Source organism: Primulina eburnea, chromosome 13 (genome assembly GCF_022965805.1).
Source record: "Primulina eburnea isolate SZY01 chromosome 13, ASM2296580v1, whole genome shotgun sequence".
NCBI classification, from domain to species: domain Eukaryota; kingdom Viridiplantae; phylum Streptophyta; class Magnoliopsida; order Lamiales; family Gesneriaceae; genus Primulina; species Primulina eburnea.
The window spans coordinates 27,500,599-27,513,719 of NC_133113.1; positions in this window are offsets into that span (position 1 = coordinate 27,500,599).

Consider the following 13,121-nt stretch of genomic DNA (forward strand, 5'->3'; position numbering starts at 1 on the left):
TCGTCGTTTGAGCAGAAAATGGCTTGGATTAGTTTTGAAATAATTTTTAGATCTGAAACTCGTTTTTACTGTCTTTTTAAATACTGCGATTTTTCGGTCGTTATTCTGAGAAAACTTTCAACACGAATATTGTAGAATTTTTTGATACCTTCGATTTGACAATAAATTCGAAATATTTGGATAAAAATTGAGTGAGTTATTACGTTTTTCGTGGAACTGCTCAAACTACGTTTTCAGAAAATTATGTATTGATGTGTTCTTGAGTTTTATTGTTGCAGACTTCGTTGGGGATCGACGGGTGATCGTTGCTGCATATAGGTATATTATTATTGATGTTGGGATGGTTATTGGCATTTCGTTTCGTGTCGTTAGGCACTTGGGAGAATGAATAGTCGTATATAACCGTTTTGTCGTCAAAGTTCATGTTCATGAATTGAATTGTGTTGTAAGTTGGACGTCGTTGTTTTGGGGCGTTCGTTTGAGTTGAACGAGTGCTCTAACATTCTAGGATGGGTCTCGAGGTGTCGTGTTATGATCGGGATGATAGAGTTAGGAGAAATAAGTTTTGAGTACACGATTTTTCTTGGGTTACTTTTACCGAGCCTACCCGGACCCCTAGACGGACTCGGGCACGGGGTCCGTGCTCTTATTTCTTCCGAAGTATCTTTTTACCGAGTCTACACGGACCCTTGCACGGACCTAGGCATGGGATCCGTGTCCTCCCTTTTCTTCGAGTATGCAGATACAGTACCTACACGGACCCGGACCCGGAGGAACGGGGTCCATGTACTCCAGTCTTTGGAAATTTTCTTAGGGATTAATTGGGATTTCATGTCATGGTTTAGTGCAATGTTTAACAAAGTCAAGTCACGGGAATTTAGAGCGTCCTAAGGAAAAGATTGAGCTTGAACGTAAGCACGAATACCTACGTCTAAGTTATGCAAGTTAAGTGTTGAGTTCATGATTAGTATGTTGCAGCAGCGACCCCAATCGAGATCCAACGAATCCCTCAACGCCAAGTAAGTATGTTGACATGCAAAAAGAAAATATTTCAAGTTTTTGAGATATGCTAAATGTCTTGTGACCAAATTATGAATGGGTTTGGAAGTCGGTGAACGTGTCCGATGACCTATCCACCCCGTTAAATTATGAACGGGTTTAGATCAGGATTGGAAAGCGTTAAATTATGAACGGGGACCAATCCGCCCGTTAAATTATGAACGGGGATCTCGTGTATGTGGCAGTGGATACGTCCCTGTCGGCCCAGTACTGTGGTTTAGTCTGATCAGGCGAATTATGTTGTGGGTCACTTGCTTTGAAACATACCTCTACGCAAAAATGATGAAGCTATGTATGTTTAAGTATGTTCAAGTATGCAAGCATGTTTAAGAAAGGTTTATGGCCCGTCTAAGTATATTTGTACGTATGTTCAAGTTTTATCTTGCAAGTTCAAGTTTAAAGTACGTATGTCCTATTTTGAAGTTGCATGTGATCTTATTATGTAGTATTTGTTACTTTCAGTTTATACGTGTTGAGTCTTTAGACTCACTAGACTTTATCGATGCAGGTGAGGATGTTTATGAGGAGACAGGAGGTGGGGACCAAGGAGCAGGCTTGGACTGAGCAAGAGGCTAAACCCGATGACCGCCATGTTTTCAATTTTTTATGAAAATGTTCAAATACTTTTGTCAAACTCTATTTTAGATCTTTGTTGAGACGTACAGTTCATTTTATCGAAGTTTGAATGCTCACGTTTTTATTTAAGAAAATTTTTAATTCTTCCACAAATTTTAGTAGTAAAAAGTACGGTACGTTACACTGTCCATGATGGTGAAAGTCAAGAGGCGGGATTTTCAACTTTCGACGATTAAAAATGAGAAAGTTAGATCGCTAAGAAGCCAGCCTCTAAGACAGTTCCAGTCGCTTCTGAGGAAATTCGGGACACTACTAAAATAATCAAGCTGTTGTCCAGGAAGATAAAGCTGCAACAAAGAAAATTTCAGCCTCTGCTCATGCTGAAACTGAGATGACTGAGAATAACACAGCCGGTAGCTCAACGGCTCAAATTGATGTTGAAACCATCATTCAACAAGTTCAAGCCGAATATTTGGAAAAACATAGGGAATCTACTACACTTGCTCCCCATATTTCTCTCAGTCAAACTCAAAACTCATGCAGATCTCTTGTAGATTCCATTTATCTATGCGGATGAAGTTGTCTGCTCTCTATTCCAATTTGAATTTGATCATGTGTTTCTTTAGGAAGCTGAAGAAATGAACTTATATCTATGTATATTTTGGGTACTAGCAGTGCAATTATTGTGCACTCTATAAATATTATTATCCACGGTGTGCATGGTGTGCATGAAATATAAGGTCATTAATATACTACAAAAAAAGGGTTGTGACGGTCAAAACCGTTGCTAATTTCGTTTGCGACGGTTTTTGAAGCTGTTACTAAGTCAGCCGTCGCTTCGTTTAGCAATGATAGTCCTAGCTAATATGACATTTCGAATTTTTGATGCAAAAGATGGATGTATACCGTCAAAATGACGCCACGTTGGTTAATCAGATGGGTGGGTCATTGTTTTCACCATCAAAATGGTGGTTGTGGTGACACCGCATATGAGTGGTTGTAGCAGTTGAAGTATATAACCTTTGTAGCCGAGGAGTGATTGGAAAGTAATATATCTTCTTGTACGGAATTTGCTTCTTTGCATTTTGAGATCTACGCCTACTAGGTTTATATCGCGGATGTTCACATATCTTACACTCATTCAAAGCATCGTCTGCACCCCAATAAATCATGCAATTATTGTTACAAATATCAATCTTCTCGAACGGGAGTTCGAGTTCTTTAATAAGTTTCTTTGTAGCGTAAAAACTATCAGGAACGTTGTTATCTGCAGGATATAACTCTGACATTAATTAATACATGTCATTGTAATTCTTTTCAGACATATTATGCTCATGTTTTATCTTTAATAACCTCGCCAAAACAGACAACAAAGAGTGACCGTATGGATTTCCATCCTATATCTCCTTCTCGGCTGATTTGATCACCTCATACAATAATTTCATGTAGCTATTTGAACTTTCTGGAGCCTTGTCAACCTGGTTTGATGGTTGGTTTTTCTCATCAAAGTTCACATTTTCCTATTCCAAATTTTCCATGAAAATAAAATTTTCTTGGAAATTATAATCGAGACCAGCAAAATCAGAAGGTGTAATCATTTGTGGTTTCCTAAGAACGCTCAAAACACGGTACGAAGAAGACGAGGCTTCAAGACATATGATGGACGAACATATTTCTCCCCATGAAAATAACAACAGTAATAATATTCAAGTACAAATCCATACCGTCCTAAGTGTACTTTAAAGGTATCATCATGTAAATAAACTTTGTTTTGATATTTCTTGCGATTGCACGAGCAATGCACATTGCTATTTAATAAGCAGCACTCTAGATGACTCAACGCCAACGCAACGAATGACTCTACACTGGTACAATACTCTTGGGTTAAGAACACATTCTCCAATCTACGATACATACAAGTTCTATCGTTGCAATCCATTTTAGCTTACAATAAATTGACAGTAGAATTGTTGATTTAGAACTAAATTTTATTGTTAGTGTTTTAAACAATATTTATAACATACATTATTTATCTTTAAAAAAAATTCGCTAATAATAATATACGTAAGATCAATATCTTGATATATGTAGTATGGGGTAAAACCAGTTTACAAAGTGCATTTATCTATATACAATCTGTAGATTTAACATACAATTAAATAATACATATATGAAATAATCTAACATGGAGTTATACAATTTCACATGCATCTTAACAACAAAATATGAATGACATGAAATATTTATATTGCATCTACACATCTAACACAAATGCTAAAAAAATTATACTCTGGATACAATACATGTAAGATCAGTATATTTCGCAAACATATATTTTATATATATGTTCATTAATATATATATATATATATATAAATATATATATATATATATATATATATATATATATATATATATATATATATATATATATATATTAATGAACATATATATAAAAAAACATGTTTGAAGCGTGACTTCAAAAATCCAATCCTAAGATCAGATGTGCAAAATTAAACAAAAAACATGTTATAGTAGGGGTGACTTACGTTTCAGTACCCGAATCTTCAAAAGTTTGTTTCCACTACCTAGTTTCCAAAATTACCCTTCAACTTTATATTTAATTAATTGATTTTTTCTTTTAGATAATGGCCCATCATGCTTCCGTAAAATAAATTAAATCTTATACCTTTTTGACCGGAGTACCGCCGGGTTATATCCACCGTATTTTACAGACTGCTCCTCACAGCCCAACCACGCGATCGCAACCGATGGTTACTGACATAGATTCCTTCAGCAGCACTTGGCACAACTCTAATTCGTTTCCTACCTTAGAGTGTACAGTATAAAATAAAATTTTGAAATAATACATGAGAGGGGCTAAGAGCAAAGATCTCTTTTATTCAAACACAAACATTTATTTATTACATAGTAACCTCCTGTAGAGGAGGAGAAACTTGTTTAGCTACTAATAGTAGCTGAACTCACTACACTCATAAACTTGAAAGAAATATTATAAATGAGTTGAAGAAAAATGAAGAGGTTGATCGATGCCTTCATCTTACTTCTGCATCCTTATTTATAGAAGGCTCCTTCGGATTTGAAACTCGGACTTCAAATCTTCATAAGCCTTTACAGCTTGCTTGGGGACCATATAGTGGTTGAGTGGTCCCTTCATGACCTGTCTTTTTCTAGATTATTAATCTAGACATCAGTTTCTCATCTTCTTTTATCTCTTGAAGATACCATTGGCGATGAGTTTGGAAAATATCAGCTGAGATCTCTTTTCCATCTTCTTGGTACATTTGGATTATAGATTTCAGAGCTTCAGCTTGTTTCCTCTTGTGTGTTAATCTCCTTTTCAAAACTTTCAAATATGCACGATACATTTTCAAGTTTTGATTCTGGTTTTTTAACTGGTTCCAATTCGTCCTTTATTTATATTTGTAATTTGGGTCCAGTTGTCATGTTTTTCTTTATTGGATTCCTTTTTAATTTGGTATCCAATGCTCTTGTGTCTTTTTCCACCGATTATTGGTGGTCCTTGAATTCCACTCACATGCTTTTTCACATGGTGGTCCTTCTTTTCTTGGTTAGTGGGTGAGTCACATGTCCACTATTACTTTTGTCGAGGAATCTTTGGCTTTCGCTGTCCTCGAGGAAAACGTGAATGTGGTCCATCCCTACTTGTGCTTGTATCGGTAAAGTGTTTCCGATCAGATCTCGGTTTGAATCCTTTACCGAATTCCGGTTCCTTCTGGTTCTGGCATTCTGGACAGATGTTTTCAGACCATCTTCCTACATGTGCCATATTACAGAATTTCCGACGAGTTTCTTTACTTGCCGGCAGCTTGCTGTTCCACAAAAGATTTCTCTTTTTCTCAAATAAATCTTCTGCAAAACTTGTTGTTTTTCCTGTCATGGTATTTAACAGGAATGATCCGTTCACTTAATGGTTATAAAATTTGAACGGAAACTTGACTTTATCCATCTCAGTGAGACAGACCCATAAACCCCAAGCTCTTCTGGTAGACATATCATCTTCAGAAATTGAAGCAACCAGGGGTGTTTCTTCTGTTGGAGGATCTTTGATAAATTTTTGAATATTTAAATCTGGCCTCCTTAGCTTGATGAAATGAAAGGCTTCATGGGAGCCTTTTCCTGCAGGTTCTGGTGCTGCACTAAAGAAGTATAGCTCCAAAACATCTCCTCTGGACAAATAATCATTGTTTGCCCAAGTCTCGTGAACAGCTTCCTGGATCCATTTTGGTAGACCTGATATTTCCGGAAAGCTGGGTGATGTTGTATAAACTGAGGCAAGAGTCCCGAATTCATACCATGCTTTAACCTCCTTTGGATATGAATTTTGTTTCATCCATATCCTTAGATATTTTCCTGAAACATCAACCCTGTTTGTAGCTGGGTTAATGCCAATACGTGTTTTCGATTTCTCCCAATTCTGCTGATAAACCTGAAATGGAGAAATTACACTTTCATTAGTATCAACCTTAGTTTTGCCTTTGTCAATACGAGGCCTAAGGTTGATCTCTCCCTCTTCAATCCCCGAGGTGAAGGGTTGACTTGAAGACTCAAGATAAGGATCAAGAGTCTCAATTTTTGTTTTGGCCGACTCATCTGGTGATGATCCCGACTTAACACTTGTGCAAGGGGTATTTGAATCCCCCGCTACAGGTATAGAGTCCTGTACTCGAAAACTCTCCATCTGGGAAACCAATGGCTTCTCAATGCCCTGAAGGATAGGCCTTTGTATTACAGACCATAACTGAGTATATGCCTGTAAACATCCTGTAATTCGATCAGAGACAACTCTCTTATCGACTTGTTGTAGTCTTCCCGCAACTTCTGCGTTTACGACTAGCTTGTTAAACTCGTTTTGAAGCATTTCAAGGTGTTCCCTCAAATGCCTCTGCATCTTGATAATAGCATCTATGTCAATGCTGTCCATCTCTTGTTAAAAAATCTGTAAGAATATTTTCATGAGATTTAATTATCACAATATCAAAAATATAATTTTGACATAGTGCTTGCCATAGTAATAATCTAGCTTTCTCAGGTTTAGACTCAATTCTATTCCTTAAAAAAGCTTTCACTTGTGTATTATCAACTTTCAAAGTAAATTTCTTTGCCAGTAAAAATAATGGCCATTTTTCAAAAGCCCTTTTTACTGCATAAAATTCCTTTTCGTTGATATGTCATCTTATGGCTTCTGCATCTGAGAATAACCCACTACAATATCTGCATGTTTGTTCTCCTTCTGGGGTGAGCTTCGTAAGAACTGCTGTCCATCAATGATCACTGGCATCAGTATATAATACCAGATCATCTTCATCTTGAGGAATAGCCATTTTCGGAAGATTTTTGCAAACCTCCTTTAAATGGATCAGTCCTTTTGTGTGTTCGTCTGTCCATATAAATCTAGCATCTTTTTTCAACAATGGACTGAACACTTTCCTGTGTTTTGCTAGGTTTTTAATAAACATCCCAGCAAAATTAACAACTCCTAAAAAACTTTGAAGTTGTTTCTTGTCTTTGAGACTTTCTGGAAAATTCTGCACTTTCTCCATTATGTGCTCTTGCAGAATTATTCCTGACTTATCGATTTCAATTCCAAGGAATTCAATCTTTCTTGTAGCAATGACTGATTTCTTTTTAGATAAAACCAGACCTTCTTTCTTGCAAACATTAGAGAAAATCTCCAAATGTTTAATATGTTCATTCATATCTTTGGATGCTATTAAAACATCATCAATAGAAACAAACATAAACTTAAAATAATCTTTAAAAAGATTATCTATTTTTCTTTGAAATATCTGTGGTGAATTTGCCAATCCCATTGGTAACACTTCCCAAATATAATGTCCTTGAGGTGTGGAGAAAGCTGTGAATTTCTTGCTTCCTTCCTCCATCCGAATCTAATAAAATCCGGACTTACAATCAAATTTAGAGAATATCTTTGCATTGCGTATGCAACTGATTAGATGTTCTCTGCTTGGTATAAAATACCCATCAAACTCCAGAATTTTATTAATTTCTTGATAATTAATAACTAATCTGAGTTTACCTCGTTTAATCTCACCATGATTTCTTACCAGAAAACCTGGACTGCTATATGGTGACATACCTGCTTTGATCAAACCAAGTTCCAAATGTTCCTTGATTATAATCTGCATAGCCCTTTGATCAATGATGTTCATTGGGATGGGTTTACACCGGACAAATTCATACTATTTGCCTTCCTTGATCTTAAGGCAAGCCTTGAGTTGATTTCTGTCCCACCATGCCAAGGGATCTTCATTGTAGTTTTCTTTGATCCTTTTCTTGACATCTTCTAATGATACCTTAGCTTCAAACTCTACTTCATTTGTTTGTAGAGTTATCTTAAGGCATTCTATATCTTCTGGTTGGAGTACTTGATCTGCTCTTAACTGGAGCATTGTTTCTCCAAACCGTCTTGCATCTTTCATTTTTGGGTTCAGAAGTTGTCCTGAATCACCACGCTTGCTGCGAAACTGGATCGGCAATTTTCTGTAAAAAGCCTCTCGAAGTCTCTGGACTATGATTTTGTGAGCACATAGTGTTGTGAACACTAATCTTCTAGTCTCATTTTCTTGTGTATAGGACTTGAACATTTGTAGGAAATTATTTCCTAACAATATGTCAGCTCCTGTATCATGAAAATAAATTGGTGGTGTCTTTACCTTGTACCAAGGTGTTTGTCCTGCACCGCCAATCATAATTTCAGTCATCTTAATCCCTTTACATAAGATTAAGATTCTTCTGGAAAAATCTCTTCCAGCAATCTTTGATAACTCTTCTTCCAAATTATTTGGAAAGATTCCTCTTTTTGCTGTGCAGATTCCAGCCCCTGAATCAATATAAGCAGCAAAGTATTCTGCCTTATATTGTTCATATAACATCCCTATTGGAATGTATATGGAGAATGGACTTGTGGTCATTGGATTTTCCACATTTTATCTTCTGCCATAAACTCCATTCCATACTCTAGACGTTTTCAAGGTTTGTGTTCCTCGAGAAACTCTAATCCAAGAATCAGACGTTCTGATTCTTTACCTGGAATCCCTTGGATATGGACTTCCAATTCTCCGATATTAATCAGTCCTTGGTAAGTTCCTATCGTAGGTTGTTCCAAATAGTATATGGTATTACAAAGAAATTGATTCCTTTGTTTCGTAATATCAAATACTATTTCAACTTCTTTCCACCCTTCTGGGCATCTAAGTTTTACTATTGTAGAAAAACTTTTTAGCTCCTATTGGATTTCTATGACAGACTTTTTATCCCATCTGTAACTTGTAATTCTATCTCCTTGAAAAGATAGTCTTCTTGATTCCAATCTAAGACTTTGATTCCTCTGTAGAATCGGTTTGTCTTGGATCTGGATATCTATTTCCTGTATTAACGGAAACTCTACTCGTTCTGGATAAATTGCCTGAGCAACTTTTCCAAATATCTCAGGGATTTCAATAAACTCATTTCTAATAAACAGTTCAGAATGATGTGTATTAGATAGAGCATATGAAATTTGATAGGTAATCGAATATGGCCTATTACCTTCTTTCATCAGCCTTTTTTCCTTGAAGTTCTGATGCAATGTCAAGGCTCGGCTGAAATCTCGATCTGCCAGGTTGTAGGCTATCCTTGGATAGATTACTCCTACAATTTTTCCTGCACAGAGGTTTCCTGAGATTGTTCCCAGTACTGAATCTTGTAGATTCCCCATTCTTTTGTCGCATATAGCAATATCAATTGGTGAATCTATCCCTTCTTTGAAAGTAGCCTTTATCATAATTTGGATTGCTCCGATATGAATCCAGGACATAGTCCTTGCTACTTCTATCTTGAGTTTTTGTAATTCCTCCTTAATTTCTTCGGAAGGAATTAACTGCATCTCCATTCTATTTCCTGTAAGTTCCATCGGGATTGCCATTTCCCTTCTAGAAACTGTATAGATTAGATGATGCTTTCTGTTTCTTAGGCCAAGACTTCCTAAGAAATTTTCTAACAGTCCTGCAGAGAAACCTTGATATCTCTGTAGACTCGGATTTTCTCTCATGATTCTTTGAACCATGTTATGAGAGATTGTTGTCTGGCTGAAAAATCCAGACAGATCTTCATGTGTTTCGTGTCGAAACACCTCGTCTTCAGTCAGATTCCGACTCTGTTCCATCATATTCTTCCTGACTTAAGACTTCTTCTTCTTCATATATACTTTCATCTGAGGCGATGTCCTCAAATCGGTATACTTGAATAAGATCTTGGTAGTAAACTGCTTCTTCAATATCCGGGGTAGGATCAAAGCATTTAATACCTCTTTTTTCATTTTCTGGACAGTTGGTCGAGATATGACCTCTTGCTCCACATGTCCAGCAATTGCAATCCTTGAAACTTTCATTAGCCCGAGTATGAGCTCTTCTGAAAGTTTTCTTTGTAGGTGTTCTTCCTGTGCTTCGAGATGTACTCGATGCTTGGGATGATATCCTACTCCTCGATGGTCCGCTTCTTTGTCCAGATTTATAAGATCTGGCTTTCCGTCTAGACCATACAGTTCTTGGTTTCCAAGAACTTCTTCCACTTCGTGCATAAGGATGAGTCCTAAAACTTTTCCTTTTATACTTCTGTGGTGATCTTCCAATGATTGTTGGAAGATCATTTTCCTTACAACACAAAGGAGTTCTTTTGTTGATACCCCTTAAGCGTTTGTAATTCTTTTGTAATGCTGTCATATGACACCATTCTGCCAATTTTCCTTTGAGGAAAGAGGCTCTTCGTGCCAGTGTATCTGGATTTCCAGGTACATATTCCCTTATAAGCATTTCTCTCCAAGGGCTTGGCATTTTTGCGAAGAAAAGCTGCATAGCTATATCTTCTTCGACTCCTGAATTCCATCTATATTTAGTGAATAACATAATGTATTCATCCATCAAACATATGTCATGTAATTCAAGACTATACAGAGCTTGAGTGTATTTTTTCTTCTTCTCTGTATCTTGACTATTGAAATAGTCTACCCCTATAAAATGTGCTTTAAATAGGGTAGCCATTTTTCCGGCGATCTCACTAAGAGATTCACCAGCTAGGACTGACTCCTTCATGTCTAATGAAGTCATGTCCCAAGCAATTTTCAATGATCCCATAAGACTCATTTCCAAAAGTTTAATGAATCCTTCTTTGTTGAGATCGAGGGTTCCTGCTGAAATTCTCATAGCAGATGTCCAATCATCTATGAGATCTTCCCTGTTTTTAAAGTCTAATACATCAAGGTTAAGCATAACCCCGTAAGGATGTATAGGATCTAAAACAGTTTTCCCATAGGGTGTTTGGTGCAAAGGAATTTGAGTTCTCCTTGCCCTTGTCCCTGCTGGGTGTGATCCTCCCCCAGTATGGAAATCAGATTGTGCTTCTCGCATGTTTACATTCTGAGATCCCACACTTTCCCTGGGTGGTTCCTGAGAAGATGACCAGGTTATAGCAGGTGGTGTTTCACCTACTGCAGTGTTCATCTTTAGATCTACAACTTTGAGATTTGCGAAAGATTCCGCAAGCTCTTGTAGATCCTCTAAACCAATCCTTTCTAAAGTTGTCATCAGATAAATTTCTTTTCTGAGACAGACTTGATTAGATTGATCATCTTTTCTTCTTCAGTCAAAGGTTTTGATACCACTCTGACATTCCCTTGTTGATGTAACAAAGGTTCAGTACCAAAAGATGGTGGTAACCAACCTCCTGAAGTTCTCTTACTGGAACTTGGTTGTTGTTCCAGTTTCTGAATTCTTGTTTGAATATCCTTTAATAATCCTAGAATTTCTTCTTGGGTTTCAAGGATTTTCTCAACTCGTTGCGGTACAAAATACAGCATATTGCCATAATTTTGGACTGTCTTTTGAATTTCTCTAAGATCTAAAGAGAGCTTAGAGGAGTCTGGAACTATCTCCAGAAACTTATTATTTTGAATCATAAGTTTACCTGAGATTTTACCTGAGGGTGCAGTAGCTTCCCTTTCTGTTTCTGATATCTAACAATAGTTAGATGACCTTGTTTATATTCCAAAATATTGGAATATTCCTTGTAAATTATTTTCCTTGAACCGAAGTTCGGATTCATAAATTTTCCAAAATTCTCCTTCTCATACAATTAGTTACTAGTAATAATAAATTTGTGTTTGAAATAAATCAACCTTTAGCTCTGATACCATTTTCGGGAGCGCGGGGATCAATTAAAATCAATTAAACTTTAAATGGGAGGAAAAGGTATTTTTGGTATATATTTAAAATTCTTCTCTTTCCAGGTACTAGAACCAAAGTTCTTTTTCAAAAGGTACTGATACACAATTTACCCTTATAGTAGTTAGAAATCAAGAGATTTGAGGGAAAAAAAGACAAAAAATCGGCCCTACCAGATAGAAAAGGCGAAAACCGTTGGAAAAATGAATATAATGAGGGGGTATACATAGGCGATTAGCGACGTTTTTTGGAAAAAACCGTCGGTGATATGAAATAGTGATGAAATTAAATTCAAAAATTCTGTCACAATTAGCAACAGAATTTTTGAAAAAAACAATCGCTAATTTATTTTAGGCAATTCAGTGACGGACTTTAAATATCGTCGCTAAGTTAGACGGCTTTATAATTCAATGGCTATATTGGCCACGATTTTTACAAAAACGTGGGTAACTTTAATTTAGCGACGAACGGTCGCTAAAATAGCAACTTTCAAACTACTCGTAATTTGACCACGATTTTTGGAAAAATTCAAATTAACGATGATCAAAAACCATCGTAAACGAACGGTTTTTTGTAGTGATAGCACACGCATAAATGCATGCCGTAAAAAGTTACACCCGTAGCGTGTTTTCAATGCATGCCGTTGTTTTTGTAAGGTACAACGACATTAATATGTGCGCTTATAAACGCACGCCGTAAAAAGCAGTATCCGTAGCATGGTTTTTTTTATATATAATTTTTCTTATAGCTCTCCAAATGGTTTATTAACACCAAAATATGATACAAATTTTAGTGCTAACAATAAACAAAATGAACTCATAAACAGAAAATTAGAATGTCAAGAGGGACCAATAATGGTATATATTATAAAAAAAAAATTAGTTTGTCAATCCCGTTTATAAAAAAAAAAAAAGAAGAAAATCTAAGTTAGCGTAAGATAAATTACAATAGGTCCAACAATTAATCCAAATAATTGCAGCCGAAATCTTTGTAGCTTTTGTTAAGTGGTCTGTTTGCTGTCAAATCTCCACAATTATGTCCATTTGCTTCTAATATGTCATTCATGTCTACACATTTCTATCGTATTGGACATTTTATGGTACGACAACTTTACATAATCCACACTTCAATATAAATAAATAAATATTATTACATACATTGGATTCTGTCCACTCTAGTTAAGCTTTTATATTAATTATATGTTGAAATTAAGTTAGTGATAAT